This window comes from Varanus komodoensis, unplaced genomic scaffold (genome assembly GCF_004798865.1).
Source record: "Varanus komodoensis strain SLA01 unplaced genomic scaffold, ASM479886v1 scaffold22, whole genome shotgun sequence".
Lineage (NCBI taxonomy): Eukaryota > Metazoa > Chordata > Lepidosauria > Squamata > Varanidae > Varanus > Varanus komodoensis.
In genome coordinates, this window is record NW_025335606.1 from 11,334,038 (window position 1) to 11,351,343 (window position 17,306).

The 17,306-nt window shown below is 41.2% G+C and overlaps 1 protein-coding gene across 3 annotated transcripts in view; it reads left to right on the top strand.

Annotated features, from left to right (window-relative positions):
• Nucleotides 1-17,306, top strand: part of WDR7 (WD repeat domain 7) — a 234,924-nt gene that overhangs the window by 60,182 nt on the left and 157,436 nt on the right. The gene's annotated exons all lie outside the window — the stretch shown is intronic.

Here is a 17,306-nt window from a genome sequence, read left to right on the forward strand (position 1 = left end):
GTTTTGCACTCAAAACAAGCCAAAAGTTTTCACTTCTATTTTTGTGTTCAATGTCAGAATGTAATAGCATTACTTCAGGTTGGTAGGTGTCAGTAGGAACAGAGTGTACAACTCGGATCTTTCTGAGGACAGCTTTACATTTGTATTAATAAGGGCTGCACTCTAGTTGTGGAAAAAGTATGGCACATTTTAAGTCCACACGCATATTGCACATGAGCAGAGCGCATTGCTTGGTCACTGACATCAGAACTTTTCCTCAGAGGTGTATGTGAAATAGATAAACACTCTGATGCCCCACCATTTCACTTTCTGTATCCTACTCTCAAAATGTTTTCTCCTTTTTTCTACACCCTATAGCAGTGTTTGCAAACCTATGGCATGCGTGCCACAGCGGGCACATAGAGCCCTGTTTGTTGGCACGCAAGCCAAGTCACGCCAGCGTCGCCCCAGCAGCCGAGCTTTGGATAAGAGTGCGCATTGGGGTCATGTGCATGCTCAGAAAGGAGTAGTGATGCCAGGCAATGACATCACAAGCCGCAACTCATTAGCTGCGATTCGTCCGAGCCTTTGCATGGCCGGTCAGTGTGCTGCCATTTGCTTGGACTAACTATGAGTTTTTCCTAAAGTAAAACCTCAGTTTTCAGGTTTTATTGTAGTGTTGGCACTTTGTGATAAATAAGAGGGTTTTGGGTTACAGTTTGGCACTTGATCTCTAAAAGGTTCGCCATCGCTGCCCTATAGCATGCACAGACACTCTTTCCTCTTCTTCCACACCTTACAGATCTCTGTAACCTCAAGTCTGATGTCCGTTTCCTTCCTCATGCTTTATGAAAACTCTCCCTTGCTTCATTTTTTCCCCTTTTGCCTTTCTTGCTGAACACTTTTCCTTTTACTTTTCCAGGGGTCTTCCAGCTACTTTAGGAAGCTTCAGACACAGGAAGACCTGTGTGGCATATATGCATTCTGGCACTAGGTCCTTTGCATATCTCTGGGACTAGGGAGAGGAGAAATTATCATTGTTCACAGGTCTGAGCAGATCATGGATTTCCCCATCCCTTTGTGGGAACGGAACTCTAATAATGGGGATTGTTCCAGGGAACTACAAATGAATGATGGAGGAGCTACATTTTGACCCCTGAGACTTTATGCTATGCAGGCCAGTTTTAGGTCAAAATCTTAGTCTGCCATCCTGCATTCAAATTTTGGCACGTGGGGAAGATTGTGGATGGTACATTATCCATGGCATACAGTTTTTCAATATACATCTGCCAACTTATTTGGCGTGATAACCATGGGTTCTAATTAGTAAGCTGTGACTACAGAGGTATTTGTTGCCTTGTACGCTGCAGCTCATACAGAAATATTCAATTGCTTGACTAAGGGTGTGGAATGTCCATGAGTTGGTTTTAAACATTCAAGTATTTTTGTATGATCTTCTTCCTTAAAATAGCAGTCTTGCATTTCATGTCCTTTTGGTCCTGCTTTTTTTACTATCATTCCTGATTAGATAGTATATTAGATAAGCGGGACTGAAATATTGTGTCACAATTCTGTGGATGTTTTCCCTGATGTTTTATCCTGCTGTTTACAATGGGGCTCATTCTCAGGAAAGGATCATGGGATTGCATCCTTTGTTGCCAGGTGGCAAAGGAAGGATAGCTGTCAGCAATATAAGTTGACTTAGCCATTTTTCAGCATTTACATTTCCACAAGGTTGCCCCTGGCAAAGGTGCTTTTGCCTCTGAAACACACTGAATTTAAGTGAAGACGTTTCCCATTCTCTTTTTGCATTGCATTTCTTTTGGGTGTCTCCTTTCTAGTCTTTATGGTTCCATTAGATTTGATTCCTGTGAGATAGTAAGGGATCTTGTTCCGTGTTGCTTGCATGCATGGGAAGTATGTAGCAATGTAGATGAGAAAGTCTGTCATGAAGCATGCTTCTCCCTCCCAACAGTAATAGCGTCATTGACACTTCTTTGCCAAGCACCTTTATTTTACATGCAAGTCTCTGAGCATACACAAAGCGAAATGTTGAACCCTCTCTGACATTCTTCACCCAAAGCTTTCTTTATTAATCCTTCTGCATCTGTCCCTGGGGTGAGGAGCACTGTGGAACTGGGCATGCCTGCTCTCCTCCCTCATAGACCCCAACTGGGCCACCCTACACTGTGATGATGGACTATTGAGTCCACCTCCTCTGGATGCAGGGGTGCCATGTTCAGTAGACTCCCCATCTCTAAATCTTCTCCCTGAAGATGTTGTTGCTCTTCCTGCTCCCATGGAGAGGTTGACTGGCCTCCTTGGCTGCCCTTGAACTAATCTCACAGCAGGCACAGACAGGTATGCCGGGCTTTGGGCCGCAGCTGGAACTGGGCCTGTTTCAACAATCACCTTGTTATCAGAGCCTGAGCTGTCAGTCCTGCCAGATAGGCAACCTCCCCTGCACACATTTCATCCTTGGATGCTGAGCTGTCAGTCCTGCCAAAACGGTTAGTTTCTTGTGTGCGCCCCTGAGGTTTGCCAGAATGCACACACACAACAAGCTCTAGCAAAACACGTCCACATATGAAAACCAAACTGTTGGAACTCTGTTAAAGAATCCAAAACCCATATGACTTCTTGGTTGTGGCCAACAAAAACGCTGCAAAATCGCTGTGCAAGCTGTTGAACTGCCCAGAACTCTTCATCAGGTTTGGTGTTAGAAAAAGCAAGGGAAGAGAAAGCAAAGGAAAAAATAAGCGGGAAGTTGTCTATATGAGACCTGTAATTTTTACTCAGTCTCAAAGTGGAGAAAACATAAGAGTTGGCTGTTCACTTGGTTTGTGTCTTGTGTTCGGCAATAGTTGAAAAAGATAATAGAAGATGCTATAAAGAAATGTTGATAAAAGTTTGTGTATACTTAATATTAAAAATACAAACCCCAATGCAAGTTCAGTCAAAATTACCCAACTTTGTCTCATTAAGATCAATATGTTATAAACTGAAGGTCCTTCGATTATTAGAGCGAATGTTAGTGGTTACTAACTCCACACTCAGGTTGAATTCTTTTCAGGTTGCTGGGAAGTGAGCCATATTGTATTCACTGGGACTTACTTCCAAGTGAATATCCATAGATTGTGTTATGTATAGAGTGTGTTTGAAAGTGGCTTCTTGGGTTAGTGATCAGTCCATAGCCAATTAGAAGGAAAACTTTGTTAAGTCTCTTACCATTGTTATGAATCCGGTATATAAAATATTTTAATGAATTGTTGTTTCAGTTGCATGTTAACTGAAAGTATTCATCATACATTAAAAAATCAGAGCTAACATATCTGTCCATTGCTGTATGCAGCTTCCTGCTGCAGCTAAACTCCAAAGACTGGTAAGAATTTTTTGTTACATTAAATAATAATAAAATAACATAAATGTATATAAATGCAACAATGTCTTTTGTCTGCCTGCCAGGCATTTCCTGTAATTTTTCATCTGCTGATTTAACATTCATCACAAAAATTATGTAATTACAATCCCTCATATTGTTCGTACTTTATGTTTACAAGTTAATTCTCTAAAAGCCCTAGCTCTAGGCAGTGATTGCATCTTAAATTAGTTCAGCATTTGTACCTTTTAAAAATAATTTGTTGGGTATTAATATATAAAATAAACTGCAAGATTTAATCAGTATAATGCAGTAATATAACTGTGTTCTGCAGTTTAATAGTACTTAGTCATCTTTTAGTACCTCTACAAATCCTTGGGTTTTAGCCAACCGTGACTGTCCTGACAGCTCTCATGAATGTCACCAAATGTACTTGGGGACCCTCCACAGAAGTACCAGAACGTGCATGTGGGGTTGCAGTGGGAAGGCCTGTCCCACAAGTGGACAAGTTGGATTGAAGTCTTTATGTATAAAATGATGACTCAACATGCAGCCACATTTGTTCCATGTAATAGATGTAATGAACATCAGTCAATCCATCACTGAAGCAGTAGTGGTGGAGCAGTGTGATTTAGCTCCAGTTTCTCCATGTGTTAATGTGGTATGTCTGTATGAGGATAAGGAAGGCATATTTTGGAGGTCCCAGTAATTCAGATACTATCTTTTTGAGACGAGAGAGAATTACTAATAGAAAGCAGTTAGAATGTTGTTGTTCTTAGTCATGAAATCGTGTCCGACCTATCGTGACCCCATGAACAACACTCCTCCAGGCCTTCCTGTCCTCCACCATCTCCCAGAGTCCACCTAAGCTCACACCAACTGCTTCAATGACTCCATCCAGCCACCTCATCCTCTGCCTCCCCTTCTTTTGCTGTCAATTGTTCCCAGTATTAGGCTGTTCTCCAGTGAGTCCTTCCTTCTCATTAGATGGCCAAAGTATTTGAGTTTCATCTTCAGTATCTTCAGCAGTTAGAATAGGCACCCTGAAATAATGGGAACATACTTGAGTATTAACTGACTGTGGCCTGCTCTTCCAGCAAGGGAATTATCTAGTAGTTCAGAACTTCCAGAAGCTTGCAAATTATTTTACATGACAGGATTAGAATCAGTGTAACCGATATCTTCTTCTGGTAGACCCTGAAGAGACATAGGTGTTGGGGAGAAGATGGGTGGAAAATAACTTTCCTTTGATAGGATGTTCCATCACTATTTGAAACTATCTAGTTGATGTTCACCTATTTACAGTGATTCTCTGGTTTTCGGTCAAGGGAGCCTCTCCATGTAATGATGGCAAACTGTAGGTTCATCAAGCTGACCCAGACTGTGGCCAGATCATGTACTTAGCATGCGCTGGCACAGAATATGCAACATCCAGTCAGAAGGACATACATGTCTGGGCACAATGGGTTCAATGTGGGTTAAACAGCCCAAAGCATTCCTAAGAATTAAATGTAACCCACAGTTTGCTCCTGTTATATGCAAAAAGGGCAATGACTTGCCTGCCAAGACTCCCCCTGAAATCTGCTGTGGAGCACCAGGACATAGCAGGAGATTTTAGGAGCCACCGTTAGTTTATACACAGCACTGGCTATCAAGCTTCTGAGCCCTAAAAGCCCATGTTTCCTTCAGGGGCACTGTTCAGGGAAGATCAGTAGGGGTGGGCAAGCTGCTGTCCACGAAGGTTTATTGCTTTCTCCACTGTGCCATCAGAAGGACAGAAAGTCTCAGGACTTGCGGTCCCAAAGTGGCTTTGAAAGTTATAGCACGACATTGTGGAAAGGACGTGGCTCTGGTACAGAAACAAAGACAACACGTATCCACAGCACAGCTCTTTGTGTGCTCGCAGGGAGCAACTGTCCAAGCCACTGCGGTTTGTTTTGGAGTGGCAATTGAAGCAACTCGTGTTGCTGAAAAGGGAAGCCAGGTTTCAAGCCGAAAAATCTCCAGCCGTTCGATCAGGTTTATGTAAATTTACACTCCCGATACATACTACACTTTTTGTCCATATCTGCAGCTTTGCTTCAGGTTACTGTCACTGACAGCATCCAAAAGATGTGACTCCTGGGGAGGTGGTAGAAGCCCTGAATGAGTCTCATCTGGTTTCTGTGCTGGAATGTCTGTGGGCTGAGAAGCCAAAGCTTAATGTGAGTATGATGGAAGTACCATAGATTGAGAAATCCACTAATTTGGATAGAGGTTTAGGTATGACATTAAAAGCACTTTTAAAATACAGTTTTCAGAACAATTACCATTATCATCATGATCATATAGCACAGTACAAGAGTAGTTAAATGGAACAGCGTGCTTTGCCTAATTACATGCCAGGGGACACCTGTGAGAAAAGGTGTGTTTTCAGGCGGCATTTGAGGCATGCAACACAGAGAGCATATTGTTGTGGTTCAGTTGTGAGGCTATCAGTGCATGAATCACTGTGACTCTATTATTCCTTCCCCTGCAACAGGTATAGTTGGCATACCAACCAAAGCTGGTAACAAGCACTCCAAGCCACTGAGATTACCCGTGATGCAAGCCAGGTTTCCTCCCTTTGCACTTTCAAAACACAGATCATATTTGGGAAAAGGTCTTTATTCTCCAGTGCACTTCTAGTAAGCCCAGCCAACAAAAAATGAGTCTCTGAGCATGCATAGAGCAGTTTGTTGAGCCAACTGCTTCCCAGCATTCTCCTTTTGAATATCCCAGGCCTCTCCCTATGTAAATGTCCATTTTGTAGGCAGGCAAGCCTCTTCCCAGTCCATCACCCCTCTAGGTACTTGGCCTGTCTCTCCCAACACTGTGTCATGGGCTCAAGAGTCGTGTCAGGCTCAACTGGCTGCAGGAGTTCTCGTATGACCCTTCTCTTCAACTGTAAATCCTGACTATTCTCAGTGTTCACCTGGTCACCTTGGGAGGGTGCCCTTGAGATAAGCCCCTCCTCTTCTGTTTCAACATCTGATCATTCTGGTTCTCAGGACCCCTCATCACCAGAAGAGCCTGTATCTGCCTTACTTTGGAAGGCATGCCATGAGTATGCCCATCAACCTGGTCCTCTAATGACAAAGATGGACCCAGGAGCACCCTGAAACTACTCGTACCTGCTCCTTTGGAATAGGCAAAGAGCCCAGAATACGCTAACAGCCCAGTTCCTGAATCTGGGAATGGTCAGCTCATAGGTTCTCTGTCTTGTCAGGCTTCAACCTCAATTTATTAGTTCTCATCCAAGCCATAACTGCATCTAGGCAACAATTTAGGATGTGTATAGCCTCTTACAGTGCTGATATCCCAGAAAACTCAAGCTGGGTGTCATTGGCCTTCTGGTCACCACTTTCCACAACCACATTGGATATTCACTTCCTGTGGCTTCAGATACATGCCTTGGTTACACCCAGGTTAAATTAATATCATGCTCTCTAAATATGGCTTCTTTCAAGGATGATTTCAGAACCACAGCTGGTGTAGGTTGTAGCAGCTTGAACATTTATGGGAGTCAGCTGCTGAGATCATATTACTCCCAGATACAGAAAAATTAGAAGGGGTCCAGAAGAGAACAAATAAATAATCCAGGGTTTGGAAATACTGTCCTATGAGGAGAGACTGAGAAAACTAAGTATATTCAGCCTTGGGAGGAGAAGACTGAGGGTGGACATGATATCACTCTTGAAGTACCTCAAGTACTGTCACAAGGAGGAAGATCAAGATCTCTTCTTGCTGATACCAGAGTGTAGGCCACAGAATAATCAGCTCAAATTGCGACAATACAGTTTCTGGCTTCACACGTGCACACATACGCACACCCTCCCATACCTACCTTGAAGACCTACCCAAACCCTGATGTTTAGGTTCCATCACATTTGGGTGAAATTGTGCTATGAAATACAGGAAAATATACAAATCAAAGAATGAAGTTACGTTAATAAGAGTAGATTCCATTCTTATTGGCCTCCATTGAATCCTATGCAACATACTAGAAAGGCTACAATCCGTTTCATAAGGATGGGGATGGACGTATTTGCATGTAATCAGAGACACAGGGTGTGTTTAACCTCCATCCCATTGTTGTCCATGGGTGTGACCATTCATGTACTGTCATTGAACGAACAGTTCCCACCTACTGCTATGGAAAAATGGAACAAAAATGTGGATGTAACAGCTGGAAAATATGAAGGTACCCCAAACCCCACTAATCAAAGTCTCATGAAAGAGCTTTGTTTAGATAATGGTTCTTGTGAGATTGTACCATGGATTTCCTGGCTGAGACCCTTAACCCTTGCACTGCAATGGTTATCTGGCTTCAGTGATTGTGCATATTCTTTTCCTTGATAAGAATCCAGTAGCAACCTGTATTGTGACACAGTGGAAGTCCAGTATGCGGTGAGAGGTGGGAGATGGGGAAGAACAGCCTCCAGACTTGCTCCAAGTACAAAGCAGACATAGTAGGGCATGTTGCTATGACGTTTGGAAAGGGGCCACAGCGAAGAAAGCCCTTAATGCCAGGAAAATTATCAAGCAGGAAGGGAAAGGGAAAGGGCATGGCATCATCTGAAGCTTACCTTGTAATCACCTTAACTTCTAATGGAATCAGTCATCATACCTTTCCTTCCTCCTACGTATTACTGACTCTCATGGTGACTTTTCCACTAAGAAAGGAATTTAAGTTGTTTAGATCTTATTTCAGGGTGGGGAGAGATAATTATCCAAGTGGGGCAAGGAAGACAAGTGTCCCGAATTTGCCTCTCACCTTCCTGCCTTGTTTCTGTTTTGCTTTGTCTGTGGTCCTGACTTCAGCAGTAACTCTGCCCCAGCGTCCCTGAAGAACAAACCCCTTCCTAAGTAACCACTTCTAATGGCTTGGGTAGATTTCCCCCTGCTATCTGAGGGAGAACTGAATGATGGTTTGCGCACCCTGTCAAACTGCATAAACACACCACTTCTGAAATAGATGGGTGAAACTATGTAAAAGTATTTGTAATGATTGCATATTAGTCTATAGAGAACTTACATCCACCCCCATTAGAAGAAATTCAGATTGCATATAATGTTATGCTTTTCTTTTAGCTTCTCTAGCCTGCTGTGGTGACGTAATGAGAGGATTATGACTTTAGGAGAAAGACGAACAGCAGGACCAGATGAGCTCTCACAGAAATGCTCTCCTAGCCCTTCCCTAGTGTTGCTGTAATCAGCAGAACATATAAGAAAAGAGGACTGGGAAGACTTTTGAACATAACATACTTTTTTCCTTTCCTTTCCTTTCCTTTCCTTTCCTTTCCTTTCCTTTCCTTTCCTTTCCTAAATTTTACTAGAAAGCTTTAATGATTCTTTTTGACAAAAGTTGCTCTGAATGAAAGGCAGGCAGGTGTAACTTTTCTCATTGTCTTACCCAGCCCTGAACTTTACTAAGATGTGAACATTGTGCACTGTAGCTACAACCTCAGCATTTCAGCTCTTAAAGATTATAGATGCTTGGTGTTTGGTGTTCAGCTATGTATATTCTTATATTTCAAAGTCTAATGCCCCAAATCAATGTCCAATTACTTGAAGCCTTTGTAGTCCTCCTGAGTTTCATTGGCTCACTGGCCTTTGCAGTAGTAGTTTATGTCTAATCAGTAATTTCTGCCCCACTGCAGTTTTTGATAGTTGTCAACAGCCATGGCAGATGTTGCATTTCAAGGCTAATGCCTGGAGCACCTTCTGAATTTGAACTATTTCTGTGTCTGCTCTGGTTTTTGCAGTTACGGAAATCCATCAAGGAACATGTTCTGACTGCTGCTTTCTTTTAGGTTATTATCTGCTTGTTAAGACAGCTTTCTGTTTGGGCACCAGATTCTTCCCACTCCACCTTTTATGTGGGTGCTGGGATAGCGATGCATGCAAAAGACCGGACTCTGCACCTCAACTGGGAGGCTTTTTGGTTTTGGTTATTCCCATGGGTATTGCTGTTGCAATGTGAACAACTGAAATGACTGGACTTAAGTTCAACTAACATGGATGCAGTCTCATGTGCATCTTATGATTAGCAGTATTCTTGCCTTTTGCCACCCTGCCTAAAAGCCTTTTGCACTCTTACAGAATTGCTGTTCAGCTCTTTGCACCTTGCTTATTGTGGCAGCCATTGCATGCATGGAGTCATCCTTTGTGCACCTGACTCTAAAATTCTTGAGCAAACATTTTTTTTTTGTTTTGACTAGCAAAAACAACATTACACCGATGCTGCTAGTAGAATTATACAAAAAAGGTGAATAAAATGTATTGTAGATTATAAAATCAATTTAATAATTTTAATGACGGATTCACATCGTTTCATAGCTTACTAAAATATCATTCTTTTGCCATCTATAAAATTAAAGCTGCAATCCTGTGAATAAACTTTATTGAACTCAGTGGGATTTATTTCTGCATAGGATTGTACTATAAATATTACCTTCTTCGTAAAGTATCGTGTTTCGTTCCCACACAAAGTTACTACAAAGCACTTTTCTGCATTCGCTGATTCAAATACATGGCAATTTTTATGTTTTTCATCTGAACATTCATAATATGCTTTCGTTCAGTGCTGATTGATTTTTGCTCAAACTCCCCACCCCGAGTATTTCTCCATTAATGTAGCGTAGTGCTGTGTCTTTGTTTGGCAGACGAAAGAACTCTATACTACTACTGCATGTTTTCTTAGCTGCCTTCTTTTGTCCATGAGGAGAATAACATGTTGGAAAAAGTAGAGGCTTTTTGGCAATCTGGATTTGCAATAGGCTAGGATTTAGGTTTTCAGCTTTCCTGTGCATAGCTCCACCCTCTCTTAATTTCTCCTGTTCTTAACTTGCTCCACCTGTCACTTATGGCCTTTACACCACCAAGCACCATATTTATCTATTGTTAAAAGCCCATCTCTTCTACGACACCTGTGACATTTTTACAGTGCCAGTGGCTTAGAAATGGTGGAGAAATTTCTAGAAGATTCAGGAAGGAAAGAATGCTGTCTGCCACAAACACTTGAGGATTTGTATCATGAAGACTCTGCTTATTTGCATCTCATCCCAAGTTCAGCATCTAACCTTAATTCTGACTTAGACAGCAATTTGTGGACGATGTCAGGCATTCGGAGTTTATACACTAAGCTGTGCCTCCTAGCTGCACAATGCAATGTAGATTGAAGAATAAATCTATCTCTTTATTTGGACTGCTGAAACCCCAAATTAGAGTTGTCACCTGTTTGTCTAGAATGAAAAAGACAAAGCAAAGGGGACGCACAGGTTGGTGCATGGAGGATGCTTATCCTGGACTCTTAGGGAAGATGGGGTATTGTAAACCTTACCATGTGGATGTTAACCTATATGCATCATTAGTATTTCCTTGTGCATCCCTTGTCCTTAGAGTTACTGTACATACATATTTAGTTTAATCGAGGCTGGGCTTTGGACATGGTGGAATGTTTGGTGTAAAATGAACGTTTGAAACTGTTATGGTTACAAGGGGCTCAAATTGTTCTGCGTGATGTTGATTTTCTCAACTTGAAATGACATTTTGGAAGGATTTCTGTGCAGCATATGTCTATTGTCCCAGGATTTCCTCTTCCACCCCAACCACCATCACACACACACAAACACGTCTCCCTTGGCCAGAGCAACATCTTTTTCTTAAAATGTGAAAATGATTGTTTTTGAGACTCTAACACAGGCTGTTCTTGAAATCTTTGAGCACTCGATTTGTCCAGCAGGCAAGAGAAATTCTGGTATATTTTATGTATCTGATGCTGCTGCAGATAGGAAAAAATGGCTACTGTGTCTTTAATGGAAAGCAAAAGGTTATCTTTCTGTGGCCTTTGTGTATATGTGCTGATGTGGATGCAGGCAGCCAGACAGGCAATGTGTGCAAAGAGACTAGGGAACCGACTGTGGATCGATAGAAATAGTGTGAAGTGAATTAATGTGAGGCAGGCAGTCTGTCTGTCATAAGGATTGCGGGGAAAGTGGGGCAGTACTGGTCAGTCACTGCAGAAATCTGTTTCCAATCAATTTCAACCTTCTGTCTGGAAATAAACTGCAGACACTCTTGTACCTCCCATACTGTTAAATTCTTATTATTCAGATAGTATTTATGCCAAATTGTGTCCCCCCCCCATTGTAATATGCCAAGGAAACAAAACAAAAATTCCTTGCCGGATGCATTGGTATGAAATACAAACAAGCTGCTGTACTGTCTGAACCTTCAAAACGATCCTGTAAATCCATATGAGCAAAAGAAGAGACAATAACTTCTTTAGAAGAAGAATGATTCTGCCGCATGTATCAATATCTGTATCTTTCAAATTAAGGCTGCAATGCTGCACGCAGGCTGTGTGCGCACAAATAGTATTGACTTCGAGTATGCATAATGGTTCTCAGGATTTCAGCCTATCATTGTGCATCATTACGAAGTTCTCAGGGTGCATTCAGTCCCCTCTCGTAAAAACCTCTCCATGCTTCCAGCTGAATGTTTGCTTGTGAGCTCAAAACGCCGAACATCCATGCACTTGGTTGTAGATAAACATTCAAATGGGAGAAGGGCGTGCAAACATAAGTCTAACAACATAAATTTCATTCAGAGAAAGGTAATTCAGCCAAGTAAATTCAGTTCCAGTAGGAACAATGAGAAAAAGAAATGTTTACAGAGAAAAACAAGCTCCTTCTGGCTTAATATTGGTCACTACAGAAACAGTGAAACATGAAAACATTCTTCCCTGATCCTACACTGGAAATGTTTGCCCTTCACCCAGGATTTTTAAGGTCCATGTTATGTGCTGGAGCCTGAAGATTTTCCTTTCCTGTGGAGTCCACACTCTGGATTCCTCATAAGCATCTGAGAATAGTGTGTTCATCTCGGCTTGTGCAAAGCAGAAGTTACTTAAGCTCTGCTTGCTGCCTGAACTTCACTTCACTGTTCCTCAGTGTACCTAATCCCTGGTATTCTTGCCCACTTAGCTTTCTGCTTCCTGACTATTACTCTGCGCCTTGTCTCATGAGTAAAGCTCCCTTAGCTTGACTTGTGGATTTTCCTCTGGTTCAGCTGTTTGGCTACTTAATTTGTTCAGACTACTGACCCAATGTCTCCTATGACTATTCTATGTTTATGTCTTTCTCCATCTGATTCTGAATTGGTGTAGATTCCCATCCACGATGTATAATCCAGGCAACTGCCCACTCCCCAGTCTCTGACACCTCATCTGCTATTGATTTTGGGAGCTATTAACTAAGCTGCTATTTTTATTGTAATAGTGGGATGTTAATTTAATAAAGAAATACATTCAGTTCTGGCCAGCACCTCAGCCCTGCCATTCATTAAAGTGGTCTGTCAGCAAGATTTTTTTGTTTCCTGTTTTTGTTCCTGGTGCCACATTTGCTACAACTCTTTTAGCTCTAAATGGGAACTAGATGGCAAAACTGAAATAGGCCCAGAAGATCCATTCGCTGGCTCATAGCCTACAGCTATTTTGGAAAAGAAATCTATCTAAACTTGATGGCTGATTAGAGTTCACTGACATAGTATATTCTATTATTATGTTATTGTTGTATATATTATATTATTATATTATGTGGGTGATTAGAGTTCAGTGACATATTTCCCAATATATACTGGTTGTTTTACTATTATTCTTCATTCTTCAGGATTGAGCGCTGCATGGTGTCTCTGGATGCATACATTCATGCTCATCATGTAGGGACTTCCACTTCAGGTGATGACTTGCATGCGTGAAACCTGAAGTCCAAGGCTCTTTGGTGCATGCTTCATATTTTGAGTTGCAAACCACTGAATGTTGAACGATGTACACTTGAACAATCAGGTGTTGGTGATGAACCTGGCTTCTTAAAAGAAGTTCATTCAAATGCCGAGGTCTCATCTGCTCATTGTTGGACAGGTGGGCTGTTTTGAGACCCTAACATATGAGAGTTGCAAACTGTCTGTGCAGTTGTGAGGCTTTTCTGTTATTCATTGCAACCAAGCATTCGTGCAGTTTCCAGTTGCTGTGTTGTGTTTTTTTAGTTTGAGAATGTCTATGAAACCATGTGGATTCCTAGAACTTCTGAAAAGGGGTTTCATCACAGTGCACATATATCTTTTCCAAAGTAACTGTAGACTACGAGCCAGCAAACCGAAATTCTGGGCCTGTTGCAGTCATGCCATATCATCACAGCGTACACACACACACACACACACACACACACACAATTTCATTGTAGCCATCTTACAATTAGGAAGACTACCCATCAGCCAAATAAAATGCTCTCCAAAAAAATAGGACTGTTCTCAAATTTTTACCAAAATAATGATAGAAGTTGCTGCCATTTTCTTTGGAAAGAGGAAACTTTCTTTGCCTGATTAACACCATGAAGACCATGCTCCTTGTCCTAAGCGTTGTACATAGTGTTGGCACACATCCCATCCATGGATCTTAATCTGCAGATAAGCTGATGTTTCCTCTTAGATTGTTTTCTCCTCATTTTGCATAGGAGCAAATTAACTGAGAGTTTTTTTTTTTTTAAGAATTCTTTTTTTTCATTTGAGGAGTGGAGGAATTGAATAAGATCACTCCTATTTAGCACTCAAATAACATGTCACATCTACTATATTTTAGGTGTAAAATATTTTCCTTCTTTTAGTATATGGAATAAACTGGTTTGTCAGAATTACTTTTAACCAGTTATCTAGAAAGCATTGGAGAATAGGGAGGTCAGGCTTGGTAATGCATACTTGTTCATTGACTTTATTTCAAAAAAGGAACCATATTTCACAGTCTGTCTCCATCTGATTTATTCCTGTTTTTCACATTTTCTTTTCTTTTTTGTCTTTGGGTTCCTTGTGTCTGCGCTCATTTTTTATATTATTTATGTTTTTTCTCTCTCTCTCATGGAGGCTCAGATTAAATCTCTCAGATGACTTGTTTTGTGAATAATAAATAATATACCCCAGCTTTTGAATGTTAAATATAAGATGGTATGATTTTTATGGAAGCTGCCAGAACTTTTGAAGTAGCATGTTCATATCTGCTAGCACTCTAGGTCATGGCTCCTTCATAATAATAATAAAAATACATAACTATATAAAACATGCATGCATGTGCACACACACACGTGCGCGCGCGCGCGCGCGCACACACACACACACAGAGAGAGAGAGAGAGAGAGAGAGAGAGAGAGAGAGAGAGAGAACATTCATCTATAAGTTGGAGATGACCTGATGGCATGTCGCAACAACAAATGTATAATGAACTTGGTGGCTACTTTAATGACACTGTCCAGCTCACATTGACCTGTGCGGCTGCCAATATGAGGTCGTACATTCAACACTGGAATTACAGGCATGTGCCTATATAGGATCATCCCATTTTGGGGGGAAAATGGAAAGAGGATGGTTGTTACGGTTATGTAAATGCAATGCTCTGCTATCCGTGTTTCTCATTGCATCATGGTCACTGTGAGAACTGTGCATTTGTCTACTTCTTTATTGTATTTATATCCTGCCTTTTTTCCTTTGAAGGAACTCAAGGTGGTTTACATGATTTTTTCCTTCTCTCAGTCCTAACCTCACAACAGCAACCCTGTGAGGTAGGTTGGACTGGGAGTCTGTGACAAGTCCAAAGCCACCCAGGTAGCAGCATGGCTGAGTGGGGACTAGAACCCAGAACTCCAGAGTCCCAGTCCCGTGCTCTTCAGCACCACACTACACTGCATGCATATTTCAGATGTATTCATCATTTCAGTATTCTTCATTTGTAAGTTGGACTCAGCTGTCTAAGGTTTCATGCAAATAAATGGATATTCCAGAAGCTCTTCATCGTAAGTTAGACAATCTGGCAGATGCTGTATGTTCCATTAAGCATCAGTAGAAAGTTTGGGGTAAGAATGTAGGGAATTCAGTATTTTGTAGTTTTCCATGTAACCCAAGTTGGGAATCAAAAGGATAGAAGAGCCCCAGAGAAGACGAATGTTAGGAAGTTCCATAGCAGCACCAGTACATTCTGTGAATTGCCAGGTCTGATGTAGCTAAGTCTTATGCCTTTGTGTGGACCATGTTATCACACTAGGTGGGTTTATAATGAGTAATGGAAAGTTAGATCAGAGTTTGAGGTCTAATGCGTCTTTTTTCATGGAGACTAAAAAGTAGAAATTTTATACTGGGAAGTATTAAAGTATAAATATTATAATGGATCTTTATGTAAGAAATATCATTAATGCCTTTTTATTTATTTGAAATATTTACACATGTCTTCCCATTTAAAAAATTCCAAAGCAGTGTATAATAAATTATAAAACATTATGAAACTAGGGATGCCAGAAAAATCTGGAACAAATTCAAATGATTTCTGAATTTGTGAAACAGACTAGCATATTCCAGGGTATATAAATTCCACAGACTTGAAGGCTTTGTTTAACTTTTGAGAATTGTATGCAAGTTTAGTCACAGCAAAATATAAACATTTCTTAAAAACACATTAACATATTTTAAATGCTTTTTAAAAAGTATCTTTGTGTGTACATGTGTGTGTACACACACGTATCTGATCTCTATGTAGCCTCTGCTGCTTAACACCTTACATATATCCCCTTATGTGAAACGCAGTGATATTACAAATCATACTATGTGGGTATAGATTAGTTAATAAAAGGTAGAGTTTTATTTTTGTCATCTCCAGCTGATATCGTGGGTTGTGTATTTTCCCCCTCTCCTGTAATATGTGAGGGGGAAGCCACACAGCTGTATATCTGCAGTGAGACCAACCCAAGGTGGTGCAGCCAGTTGGTTAGGGGTGTTGCCACTTCACTCATGCTGGCATCCCTTCCCTGATTTAGTTGAAACATAACCTGCCATGTTAAACATAAAGCGGCCCCAAGGAAACTCTGCTTTGGTATGTTTCATGTGTCCCCTTCCATCTCTGAAGAACCAAAGCATGTTATGTAATCTTGTAAATCAACAAAAAGCGAATACCTTGCTGAAATTTGGTTTGTGTTTGTTTTGAAATGTGGCTTTCTTTTCAGTGTGTTTTCAAAGCTCCCAGGAGAAGGTGTTTGTGTGCATGTGTGTATGTCTGAGCACAGCAGTCATTCTAGTAAAAGCATCTAACCCAATAACAGGAGAACCTCATCCACATGATGGGGCCTTAATTGGGCCCTGTATATCTTTTGAAAGACTGCCTCCTCTGCTATCTCCTTGAGTGAGCGCTTGGTTTTCCTAATCTGCCAAGGTCAGAGCACAAGCGTAGGCGGGAGTGAAGCCACTCCAGTGCACTGCAGTTCCTTTCCACAGAAAGTATCTCTTGAAGGAGCATTGCCAAGATTTGTGGAAGAGATACACTGTGGTGGTGGCAGATGGGCTTTTCATGCCGAAGACCCTAGGTCATGGCATGCTTCGGTAGTGCTGGGAGACACTTGTCTTCAACCTTGAAGACAGCTCTGAATTGGGTGGAACAACCTAACTTGGAGGTTTGCAGAGCACAGATGAATGAAAACAGGTTATCTGTAGGGGGTTTAGCTGGGCCACCAGCCGAAGCTTGTAGAAGGCATTCCATGCCATTGGGGCCACCTGAACTTCATGTGACAATGATGACTCAGGCAAACCCCCCAAACTATACTGCTCTAACCACCAAAGGATTTGAGTCTTTATTCGAAAGGGCGGAATAAAACAAATCCTCATAAAACCCTTTTGAGAAAATGTTTAGGCCATTGGGTATATTACACTCCAACAGTATGAATGTCTGTTCATACATTGTTTACATACAAGTAAATACTCTTGTGTTCAGTGGGGACACATGGATTCTGGTCTTGGTGAAAAAATAATCAGTTATTTTGTTATTGGTTATGAAGATTAAATTACTGATAAGCGTTATTTTGACAGTGATTTGCAGCTAGACTGCAAAAACACCATA